The 12,332-nt window shown below is 35.5% G+C and overlaps 1 protein-coding gene and 1 long non-coding RNA gene across 2 annotated transcripts in view; both read right to left on the bottom strand.

Annotated features, from left to right (window-relative positions):
* The window catches only part of SEMA3C (semaphorin 3C), a 124,587-nt gene that overhangs the window by 69,490 nt on the left and 42,765 nt on the right, over nt 1-12,332 (bottom strand). The window lies entirely within an intron of this gene.
* On the bottom strand, nt 832-2,031 carry LOC118176096. The gene is made up of 2 exons (XR_004755279.1): nt 960-2,031; nt 832-901 (listed from the first exon to the last, which is right to left on the bottom strand). It is a non-coding gene; the product is annotated as an uncharacterized LOC118176096 (long non-coding RNA).

Below are 12,332 nucleotides of genomic sequence, written 5' to 3'. Positions count from 1 at the left end.
TTATGCTGGATTATTTTTATTGCTGGTTTACTAGCAATGAAACCTTCAAGAAGCACGATTTTTTTTTGCATCATTTACCTATTGAAAGTAGAATAAATATTATTTTTTCAGCTTATCTTTACATATTTTTGGCAGTATTATGTAAAGACTAAATATCTTTATGTAAAGACTAAATATCTTTATGTAAATATATTTTATGTAAAGTCTGCTAAAGACTAAATATCAACAGCTAAAGACACTGCAGTTTAAAGATATCTTTCTGATTTGTGCATTAGAAATTATCAAATCTATTCCTTCTTTGGTAATATCATCTGCCTGAGAATTACAGCTCTTTACGCAACCCTCAGTTTTATTGTAACTGGCCAGTAGTCTGTTGATCTCATTTTCCACTACATTGCTCCAAATTTCCAGTCTTGACTCCACTAAAATTAACTGAGATCCACTGGCATAAAATATGATTAAAGCATTAGGAATTAATTCTTAAGTCTCCGAGCAAACTATCAGAAGTGCCGTCTCAAAAATTAGCAAATTTACAAGTTGGCTGCAAGCAAAAATTCAAAAAATTGTTGGAATATAAACTCATGGTGAGAAATGGCCTAGAAGTACAGACCACTGGGCTCTACTCAGGATATTGTGACAAAGCAGGAGAGTGGACAATCCTAGAAATGTGATTCTCAGCTTTGCAATGCCTGTAAGACTCTTACTTGGGTTACTGCAGCCCCAAGGCAGAACTGAGGAGAGTGCAAGTGTTCAGCTTCTTAGGGGAATTTTTCAGGCATTAGCCTTCTGCCCCCCCCCCCCCCCCCCCCCCCCTTTTTTTTTTTTTTCTCCCTGGCTACCACAGACCCTTCAGAGCATGCTGGTAAGGCCTGACCATTCATACTAGTATCACCAAAGGATACTAGTCACCCATCTAGTCACTATCACTAGTCACTAGTCACTCTCACCTAGGATGATACTAGGCAAAGAAACACTTTTGTTCTGCCTGCTAATATGCCACCTTCTTAGCTAACCCAATCCAAAGGCAAACACTGTGCTGAGCACAGCTTTCATCTGTGAAAATTTCTGATTATGAGCTAGGATGGATTTTCCTTAATTAATATCATAATTTAGTCTCTTAATTCTCACCTAGGTTCAAAACTGGTGTATTGAATACATTCCATATTATACCTCCTTCGTATACTATACTTTCTTTACTCTAAATTTGGGAATGTCTCAACTATTATAACCTCTTCTATTGTTAAACTTAGTACAGCAATGCCAGATTATCTATAAAAAGATTCTCCAATAGTTGTAGATTTCTTAACAAAGAAAATACCCCAGTCTATTGAAATGTGTTTTCCCTTTTGTACCTTATCTTGTACACTTTTATGTGTTCCATACTCAAACAGTCATACAGATATGGTATGGCTATATTCTGAAGTCTAATGCCTGATTAAAATCACAAGACACAAAGTGGGCTATCCTAGACTTCTCACTGCCTATCAGATGGCCTGTCTGTCGATCTTGTCAAATCAATGCATGACATTCCAGAAATTGAATAACATAAAACAAATGATTAATGATTTACAACTCCTAAGATAAAGCACACACAAAGAAGTTCATCCATTAGTGTTCCAGTATTCAATATAATAGTCACAAGTTCTGCATTGCTAGAAAATCCATCACCTTCTGCAGGCTTAAGAAATAAGAAGAAAATTAAGGCAGTGTATTTTAGGCTTCAATGTGAGAAAAAGAAAACCTTATACTTCGAGTAAGTGAATATTTTGGAGAGAAAAATTTTACTGAGTGAGGAAGAAGTAAAGTCATTATTTTCAGGTGTTTTTTGAAATGAAGAACAGTGACACAAGAACCTAACATATTAGTCCACACTGACATAAGTTTGTCCTTGGTCATTTATTTCAGTCTTCTTCAGTAGGCTCCTGTTTTCTCCTCTCTTTCTGTCTAACAATTAGAACAGAAACCTAGATAATTAACTCAGACTAGATATCTTAACATTAGATGACAACACTAGAAATACGTGAATCCTCAGACAAGTGTGACAGTAAAAAAGTAAAATAAAATTAAAAAAAAAAAAAGAAAACAGGTAACTAGGTATTTTGTTTGATCATTTAATGGTTGAGTTTGGTAATCAAAATTAAAAAGATTTAATCATTTATAAATATATTGAATACAACATTTCACCAAAAACCTCCAAATGGGGAAAAAAAAAAAAAAAAAAAACACACCTGCACAGACAGGAGTGTGACTACCATGATACATTAACTTGCTGGATTTATAAACTTTGAAGCAAGTGACACGAGGATAGGGAGGAAGTGAAGACAATAAAATATCTGCAATTTGAATACATTTGCATTCATTTCCTGAAAACATTAAATGCTAATATCCCTCTGCCATACACACTAACCCAATGCAAACCAAAGGTCCTAAAAGCCCTATTTATAGAATCAATCAGAATGGGTCTTTTCACAGAAGCAAAAAATAGTCACGTGAATAAATGCTTGCAAGTTCAGTCAGTCCATGTGTCACTTATATTTATTTACAAGCTGTTCACAAAGAGCACTGTTCAGATCTAATGTTTAATATTTTATCTCCATTTCTTTCTCCAGCTCTCTAATAAGGCAAAGGTGGTTATTTTAGCTAGTATGAATTTGTTGGTATCAATTGCGCTGACAGACAGTCCAGGTACAAGCATGAACCATAGTATGCTTCCAAAATTTGGGTAGCAATTCTTCTGCAAAATTATAAGATTAATTTGTTAAAAATATTTTTTGTGCTGTGCATCATCCCAGAAATTATTTATATCCTGCAAAAATTCTGCTTAAAGTAGCTGACTTTATCTATTCAGTTGTTCAAATATGATATTTAAAATATCCAGCAAGGTTATTTATAGCTCTTGTATTTCTCTAATTAAAATAAGCCCTATCAATTACATTAATTAATAACAGTATTGTGTGTGTGTATGCCTACAGTGAATATAGGGTGTAATTTGTTTGAACTTTTTTTTTTTTTTCTCTGATGGAATGATATTGTTACTCGGGAGACATTAGTAGCTGGCTAGATTTAACTGAACAAAGGAAACTATGTCAATAGCCTTGGGGAAAAAAAAAAAAGAAAAAAGAAAAAAAAATTAATCAGAAATAAGCAAGCATTTAAACAAGCTTGCCTATGTACCGAGACAAAAAAAAAAAAAAAAAAAGAAAAAAAAAGCATAAAATAACAGTTGATGTCAGATGAAAACATAAAAAAAAATAAAATACATTATCATTCTGGAATACTGAAAGTATTAAAATATTCTGAGAATCCCATCTCTTCTGTTATATGTCAAGCTGAAAAGCACTTAATTATCATGGGTATGTATGTCAGAATACCATACTGTGACAAGGGACAGGATATTTCTGATTCCATTTCATGACATGGGAGACAATGTTCTTACATCTTTTCTGTTGGTGAATTTATTAAGCCATCATATTTTTTCCTGTGTCTTCCCACTGAAGTGATAGCATGTAATTTTTTAAAGCTTAGCTTTTAGGTGACCTTGTTTTTTTCTTACTGAAAAAAACACACATTTCTGGCAACAGGATCTTTTAGATTAACATGAGCTCAACTACTAACTGGTTGTGTAACTGTATGTGTATCACTCTACTTCACTATTTTTCCTTCTGACTTTGATCTCTTCTTTTAATTTATATTATAACCTCTTCAAGACAGGACCACAGACAGCTTCTGAACTTCTGTGCAGAATGGTAGGGACAACATGGTATATCATTTCAGTTTATTGCAGTATCAATGCAAAAGGGTTTTACAGTAAAAAAGGGTTTCACTTTTAAAAGTGTTCATACAAATGCTGTTCTTTTTAAATTAGTTTCTAAACAGTGCTTTTGGCTGAAAGATTTTAAGTTCCCAATATGTGTTTCAAACAGTGTCAGAGCAATATTCTCATTAAGAACTTCCCTTCAGGTAGCCTTCATTCTGCTTCACTCTGTTGGGAGTTCCAACATAAATACTTTATCATTGCTGTTGAGTCACTCAGCCACATTAATGACTCAAGCCAAAGCCAAATCTTCTGTGGTAGTTAGGATTGCAAACAATCTAAGCATCATCTTCTGGAGCAACTAAACAGGCAAGGAACATGCAGGAAAGTGGTATGTAACAATTGTCTTTGAATATTAAACAAGGCAGGTCAGTAGAAGGTCAAACATCTTTTCCACGGAAGCAAAAACCACAGACTCAAAATCAGGATTGCCATTAAGTTAAAGGAGGCCTTCAAAGATTACAGGAGGAGGAAAAGCAAGTGCATTCTTTCAAAAACTGGTAATTCCCTCATCCTTTCTGACTCAGACAACACATAAGCATTTAACAGAGGGTTCAGCAGGTCCATTTTAAGATTTCTAGGTTATCTAAAGGTAGGAACATGGCTTGCACTAGTTTTTTGTTTTCTGTCAACAAACTCAAATCCCAAGAAGATATGAATTTGTCCTTACACAGATGAAATAGTCTGCAGGAAGTCATATAGTCTGCTGCAGGCATCTGGTTTGAAGTACTGAATTTGGGAGACCAGACTCCATAAGCTTTTTATATTTTAAATGAGAGAGGAAAATTAGAAGGTTAAAGAGAGCAGGGAGGTAGCTTCAATTCTCTGAAGCTTCTTCTGAAGGAATCTGCCTTGATCTATTGAGTTGAAAAAAGGTCTAAACACATGAAGTTCCAACTCCAATTTACAAATAATTTTCACAGTTTACTTGCTGTGCATAAGGGCACATATAAGGGTGTCAATTCCCCATTAGATATCAGAGCAGGTGGAAAGTACAAAAGATCATGGGCATTTTTTAAGAACACCAGTCTCCATAGGGAAGTGGTTCGAAGTCCCCCCCCCCTCCCCCCCAAGTGTGTTAAAAATCTGCAGTGGCATGCCTATCTCTTGTGTCATTAAGTTTCACAACTTGACCTTTTAACAACTTTCAAGAGGCATTAGCAACAGGAGAGTAACAAACTGTAGCCTTAATTAATAAAACTTCCACCTTCCTTTTGCGTCCTTCCAAAGTGATTATACATTTTCGGAGTTTATCCAGCCATTGTAGATATTTACACTTGTGCTCCCTCGTATTGCAATCAATGGGACTCACAAGATTCCACCATAAGACTGGTGGCTGTATTTTCAGCAAGACAAGGTTAAAAGGTTGAAATAAAACAAGAACTTTTAAGAATTCAAGCAGGATACAAGAAGAAAATAGGGACAGATTTTCATTTGCTACAGTTGGTCTACTCCACTAAAGTATTTAACATACATTTTAACTTAAAAGAAGTTCAACTGGGACTTTGCAGGAATGCAAGTTAAACATTTTAAATGTGCTGTTTGACCAACCTTTAATTTCAGGTAAAAAGGATGATGAAGAAACATAATCACATAGAAGGAAAACAAGCAAGGAAATAAAAATATTGGGTTAGTTACTACAAGTGGAAATAGTGATGCCAATGATTAAAAATGCACAGCAGTGTCTTACAGAAAGATAGCAAGCTAAATTTTAGTTTAATATTGTAAATAAATCCTGGGATGCCACTATTATGTATTATTATCCCAGCAGAGGAAACAACAAGAAACATGAGGGTCATGGGAAGGGAGAGGGATAAGGGAAAAATACCATTTTAGAAATAAGATTGTCAATACAGCAGAAAATTGGTTCGCATACTTTTTCTTCCTCATGTCTCTATGAAATCTTGTCTGCAGGCATTTAAGGACTGATTTTCAAGATTCCTTCTGGGTGAAGGATACTTTTCATACACTCATGATGCTTATATATCTATCTGATAGCATATTTTTTTCTGCCTTTATGAATTTACTTGCGGCTCAAAGAAAATCATAGCACATGCTCTACAAAAATATAAGGCAATCTCTGTCTGAAATAGTTGCACCTTTGTAAGTAAGTCAAAGAAGATAAATCAGAAATATAAGGAGGGAAAGTGACCTGCCAGAATTCATACAAGACCGTAAGTTTCTGCCAAGCCCACTGACACATCCTGTGAGATCAAGGATAGAATCTTGGCCTTTCCTTAAGCAAAGGGAAAAATCATTTTGGGAATAGTTATCCCCAAGCAGGCTGCATGCAGCAGAGACAGGATCCCTTCTCAAAGCCCCAGTGAAAGCCTCTGAATCCTTTCCGATGTCCTTGGAGGAACCAAGTACTCTGGCTGCTTACTTGCATGGGTAACAAATAAAAAACACAGCATGAGGAAAAAAATGTGGAAACCTCTTCTTTAAGCAGCCATTAATGGTTTGTGGCTTAACTAAAAATAACAATGGCTGGAAAGACAATGTAAATTTTTTTTTCTTTATGGGTTCAAATTATGTTGTTCAGTGACCTAGACATTTCATGAGATTCATGAGGTTCAAATTTCACTGTCTGTGGAGGATAGGCTGGTTATATATCCTGGGGAAACCTGCTGGAAGGAAGTTGGCTTTTATAAAGCCTGTGTCAATACACTTTACTCCCAGACTCCCACATCACAGAAAAATGAACTAAGACATCACTCAGCCCATCTGCCTTCCTCTACCTCTTAAACATGCTTCCCTTGTGTTTTAACAGTACATATTTCATTAGGTTAACAGCTAATGATATTTAACAAACAAGGGAAAAAAGGAGAGAAAGGGAAAAAAGAGGATTTGTTTTTGTAAAATTTAAAGAATACAAAAACCAAAATCAAAGAACAACAAATAAAAAAAATAATAAAAGCACCCAAGCACAGATATTCTATAAAGAAAGAAGTATGCATTCTAGCAATACAATTTTCAGCACTCAACACTCTCTAAGAACAGCATGTGACGTGGCAAAGGTTTATTACTTCAGCACCTTGTCACTGAAATATATACCTGTTTTCAGCCACATAGAAGTCCACTAACCACTCTTTGGTTTTCTTATTTGTCTTATCTAACAATTGTTATTCTTGCTACACTTAATATGCTGTGCAGTGAATGTATACAAAGTCCTTTGTTATCTCTGTTTCCTATTAGTGGAGGATTTATGTCACTGCATTAGAATGCTATTGCAATGAATAAACTCATCACCACCCTAAAAACAAAACAACAGGAAGAATAGGAAAAAAAAGGAAAAGAAAATCCAGATGCACATTCAGAGAGAGAAAAGTTCTAAAGGTTCCTAAAAATAAATAAATAAATAATAATAATTTAAAAAAAAAAATGGCCATGTGTGTATTTCTTGGCTAGTCAATGTCCCAAGCGCAAAACATAAGGACTTTGGCCCGAAAGAGCAGAATTATTGAAAGAGCCACTGACATTTCCAATAGCAGAGATGTGCTTCAAAGAAAATTCAGAGTGAAGAAAAATAATGTTTGCCCCTGTGTGCTCAGGAGAAAGCAGCAGAACATATCGATATCCAGTTAAACCTGCCATCTTCTTTAATATAAGTACAGCACAAAACTTTCATTACCCTTATAAATATCACTTCCTACGTGGAATATCACACAAGTCAAAAGTTCAGAAAACGTCTTTTTTTTTTTTTTTTTTTTTTTAAATCTCCTTAAAACAAGCGAACACTTGGCAGAGAATAAGGTTCATAGGTTCATAGCAATCTGAATAGAGAGACAAATACAGTCACTTTTGTGAAACATTGGCCTACACCAACAGGAATGAGCAGAAGAATGACGAAACCTAATTCAAGGCTATTTCTGCTAAAGAAGATCAAGAGTTGAACATTTAAGAAAAAAAGTTTCTGGTACTAGAAAAAAAAAAAATCATAAATCAGTCATGGAAAACAGCAAATCAGATCTGTCTCAATAAGAATAGAAGATGACTCAATCTGTATGAAATAAAACAATAAAACTTTCTCTATCCCTCCAAAATGAGGCCAAAATCAAATAATTTTTTTAATTTATTCCTTGAAATCTTTCTGTGAATGTTGATTCCCACTATTCTTCTAAGGCTCAGCTGGCCTGGAAGAAGAGCTAAAATATCACGGGACATATGGCAGTAGCTCCAGTTTGTTCGTAAGTAGTGGTTTGATATTTCCTGTAACTTTCAGAGTTATTCCTCTGACACAATCTGAAACATGATTTCAAACAAAGATAGTCAATTAGCAATGCTGAGACTCACACAGGGCTCAGTCCAAGCCCATTAGAGACCTCCCAAGTTTTTTGTTACTTAACACACCAGGCTCCACATGCGGGGTCATGTGAACGGTTACATCCCCACACCAGGGCATTTGCAAAGGGCGTGCTAGGCATGCTGGTACAACTCTGAAGCCAAGGACTTCTGCAAGGGAGCATGCCTTCCAGAATGCACTCCTTACTTACTTCTTCCTGTGGTGCAAAGCCCTGGCCGCTGATCTCTGCAAGCTCATGTCCCAGTGCAACACGCCATTCAGCTGGATGTGGCATGCATTGCTCCAGAGGCAACAGAAAGCCACGACATAGAGGGGCTGAATGTAAGGCTGGCTGTATGAGTGAGTCTTCTGTATAAAGCATGTGATTTATCACAAACAGTGCTAGTGGAAATAGGAAACCGTATCAACAAGCTTAATAGAAATGTGATAGAAAAGATAGAAAGTTTTTAATAGGGCAGGGAGATAGTGCATTGATGCACACTTTGTCAAACACGGCAACCCTAAAGCCGCACAGAAGTAAGTCTGAGAAAGGTCTTAGTACAGAAGGAATGGAAGTTGGCATGTTTACCAGCAGCAAACAAAATCTTGACCTTATTGAGGCTCTCCCTATTGGTATAATAACTGACTGAGCTGTAAAAATAGGCTACATAATAATGAGGTTTTTGATAATGTTTTTGAGCACAAATGTTTCACAGTAGCTTCATTTGCTGCCTAACACTGCAAGGGAAGTCATAAATACTAGTTAGAAATATATAGGTCTTTATGGACTCATAATGTATTTGTTACTATCACAACTAGGATTAAGCTGTATAGAGTTAGACCTGCAGGCTAAATAATAGCAGGTTTAATTAATTTGTTAAAGCCATATAAAGTATTCAGCCTTCTAAGCACAACAATTCTATTCATCTATGCTGACTGAATAGCAATAATTGCCTAACAGCAAATTTAGCTATGAGACAATGAATACATTCAAATAGCAAAAATTAGGTGTAGCAATTAGTTAATATGGTAAAGCTAATAAAACAAGTGTTCACAGCACTAAAAGAAAATTAAAAAAAAAAAAAAGTGATAGAAAACAGTACATTAAAATAATAAAAGGTATTTATAATTTCACTTGATAAATAAATATTTTGTCTCTCAAAACAACTTCCTTCTCCCTCCAGGACAACACATGGCCTAATAGCTGGTATCCAGGAAGAGCCCTAATCCTGCTCTCTACACACTTCCAGGAAAATAACAATGGAATTAATTTATTTAATTTTTGGAGGTTTTCATCTTAAGTAGGAGAAATGGCCTACTTGACCAGACTGCACTCCATCTCTGTGACCAGACCAGCTGTTTTGGCATGAACTTTAACATATGTATATTATTTATTCATTGCTTAGTAGGTTCCACAAAGAAATTTGTTGGAAGGGAAGAAATTGGACTATTGTCTTCAAAGAGTCAGGTTAGTGCTCTTCACTGTCTTATATGTCAATTTGAATATTAGATGTAAAAGTTTAGATCATGTATACAAAGCATTGTTTTAAATAGTAAACAGCAGTTATGAATGCAATGGGTAATAAAATTATAACATGCGGTAACACTGACACAAGATCCCAGACTTCTTACAAAACTCAATTTGCATCTTAGTACACGGCCTGCAGAAGAACAAACAGAGAACACATCATTCAATAAGCATCTCCAGGTTAAAAGAGAATAGCTGTTTCACACCACGCAGCAAATAACACTCAATCTTAGGGACAAGAATAAAAGTGAATACTCAAACCAAACAAAGGTGCAGATGGTAGGTCAAGCACCCAAGGCAAAGGTTTAGGTTTTACACCCCTATGCATAGGCTCAAAAGCCATGTCTGAATCTTCAAACTCTACTGACCTGACCTCTGTTTAACTTTTCACCTAAAAGATAATAACTCCAACAGCACAAAACAATAAGACTTTATTCTGGCTGTACTGACTTAGGAAAGGGTCACCTTCTGAATCATCAGCCAAACTGCAGCAGCAGCTGGGTGTGCCTGGGTGATGATCCAGCTCCAATTAACTCCACAGCCCTGAGATTTGGCAGGATCTTGTGCAAACCAGCACAGCTGCAAAACCTAGGTGGAGTGGTGTCTCAAGCTGCCTGTAATGAACATTAATTTGTTAAGTGTGGAATAATATACTGTGCAACATTTCCAGTTAAAAATATAACAAAGCTATGTCTTTGTGATGAACACTAATTAGATGGCAAAATGTTTAGGAAATCATGTATGTTACAAATAAGCAAAATCAACTTTTAAAAACAACACGTTAAAAGGAAAATTCTATGTTAATGGATCAATTTTAGCTAATGTTTTGGACATCTAGAAATTTCCTTATTTGTTCTCTTTTATTGCCTGGCATTGTAAGAGTTTCAATGGGTGTGTAACATGAAGGCCAAAATGGTTATCTGTATGCTGACAATGCAAAAGATTATCAACAAGCATAACTGCAGAAAGACGAGTTTTAAATGTTTTAACATAAGCATATGGACACAGACTTCTGTGTCCATACAGAATCACTGTCATGATCCATAACCATTAAAGAATATCTCATGCTTCTAAAACTGAAATGAAAAGTGAAATCCTCAGAAAGTTAGAGCCCTTGTTATTTGGAAAGGGTCTTTTAGTCTTTTGATATTGTATTCTAGTAAAGCAAAGGCCATTCATCACCCCTAAAAAATGTCACACCCTTGAGAAACCTTTTTAACCCTCCTATGGAAACAATAATGTTAGAGACATATAATATTTGTTATTATTTACTGCTCCTTTGTAAGTGAGTATTAGACCAAAAATAGCATGGTAAATCTTCATAACTACCAAGCACTGAGAACCTACAAAAATATTGAAGTATGTTTGTAATTTCTCCATGTCAGGGTAGGAAAAAAAAAAAAAAAAAGAGACAGACAAAGATAAAACTCCAAAAGAAGCTATAAAGTCTATAGTTGACTACACTTGACTGCATTGCATGTATGTTCTGTATCTATGTGAGGAACTTGTTTAAATCTTAACCAACACTGAATGATTTAATGGCCATGTGAGTTTGCTCTGTCATGCACATATGACTGACCCAAGCTGTGTTGCCTGGTGATATAATCAATATAATATCCCCATAGAAAGACAGAATCTAATCATCACCTGCCAATTCTCACTGATAGTCACAATACTTGCTAATTAGCTATACAGAAAAGGTCAAGAAAGGAGGCACCGGAAATGAGATTCCTGTGGTGAGGTCCAACGTACAACTCAGTTTGACCAAAACAACTTACATCTGGACAAAATTAGCACTCATACTGCAGATTCTTTGAACTCTGAGATAGTGGCTGAAGTGGCTTGGATGCAAATACATGTATGTGTATATATAAACACATACACACAACTCAAAAATACTTCCAAATAAGTTTTCCATAGGGCTGGTCACCAAGACATATGAGAATCTGTGTCACATCTGTTAATGTTACACTCAGTACTTCAACCATAAGCAGAGAAAAAACAAATAACAAGATTAAGTGGAAGATGCATATGTGGAAAAGAAGAAAAAGGACGCTATCTTTGAGGGCACATTAAATGGTGAAGAGTACTGAGCTCTTTGATGTAAAACACACAGCTAAGGCTTGTAATGTACAGTACAAGAGTCTAAAAATGTAAAGAATCCCATTATACCAGCCAGGTTAAACATTTAAATTCCAACACAGAAAATGATTCTGTTTTTAGTTTTCCTCAGTGTTTGGAGTTCTGTTAACTCTTCTATCACCATTCTGACTCAGTAGAAATTGCCATGATAGCATAAATCAAGTGAGAGAAAATATTTATGTAAGCCCTCAAAGCAGATTTCCACTGTTTCCAGTAATATTCTCTCAATGATATTTAAAAATTCTGTTTGACAAGACCTAGAACTTTAAATCCTATATATAAAAGACTCTGTCTTCAATATTAGTAGAATAAAACCAGAACAAAATAACAGTAAAACTAGTACACTAAAACTGGTATGGTTTCATAGTAACTCTATACAGTTTCTTAAATTCAAAATTTAGGTTTGCAACCAGCAAAAGACTTACTGTTAAAATGCTTGAACACATTTGTCACTCCCCATAAAAGTGTGTGGAGGAAGGACATATGTGACACATGCTCAGATTTCTTGTTTCCATACCCTTTCTTCAAAATATTCTTGCAAAATATGCCACCAACAGCATGATGCC

This window comes from Oxyura jamaicensis, chromosome 1, assembly GCF_011077185.1.
Source record: "Oxyura jamaicensis isolate SHBP4307 breed ruddy duck chromosome 1, BPBGC_Ojam_1.0, whole genome shotgun sequence".
In the NCBI taxonomy this organism is placed as follows: domain Eukaryota; kingdom Metazoa; phylum Chordata; class Aves; order Anseriformes; family Anatidae; genus Oxyura; species Oxyura jamaicensis.
Note: the sequence above shows the minus strand (reverse complement) of the source record. Positions and strands in the feature narration are given on the sequence as shown.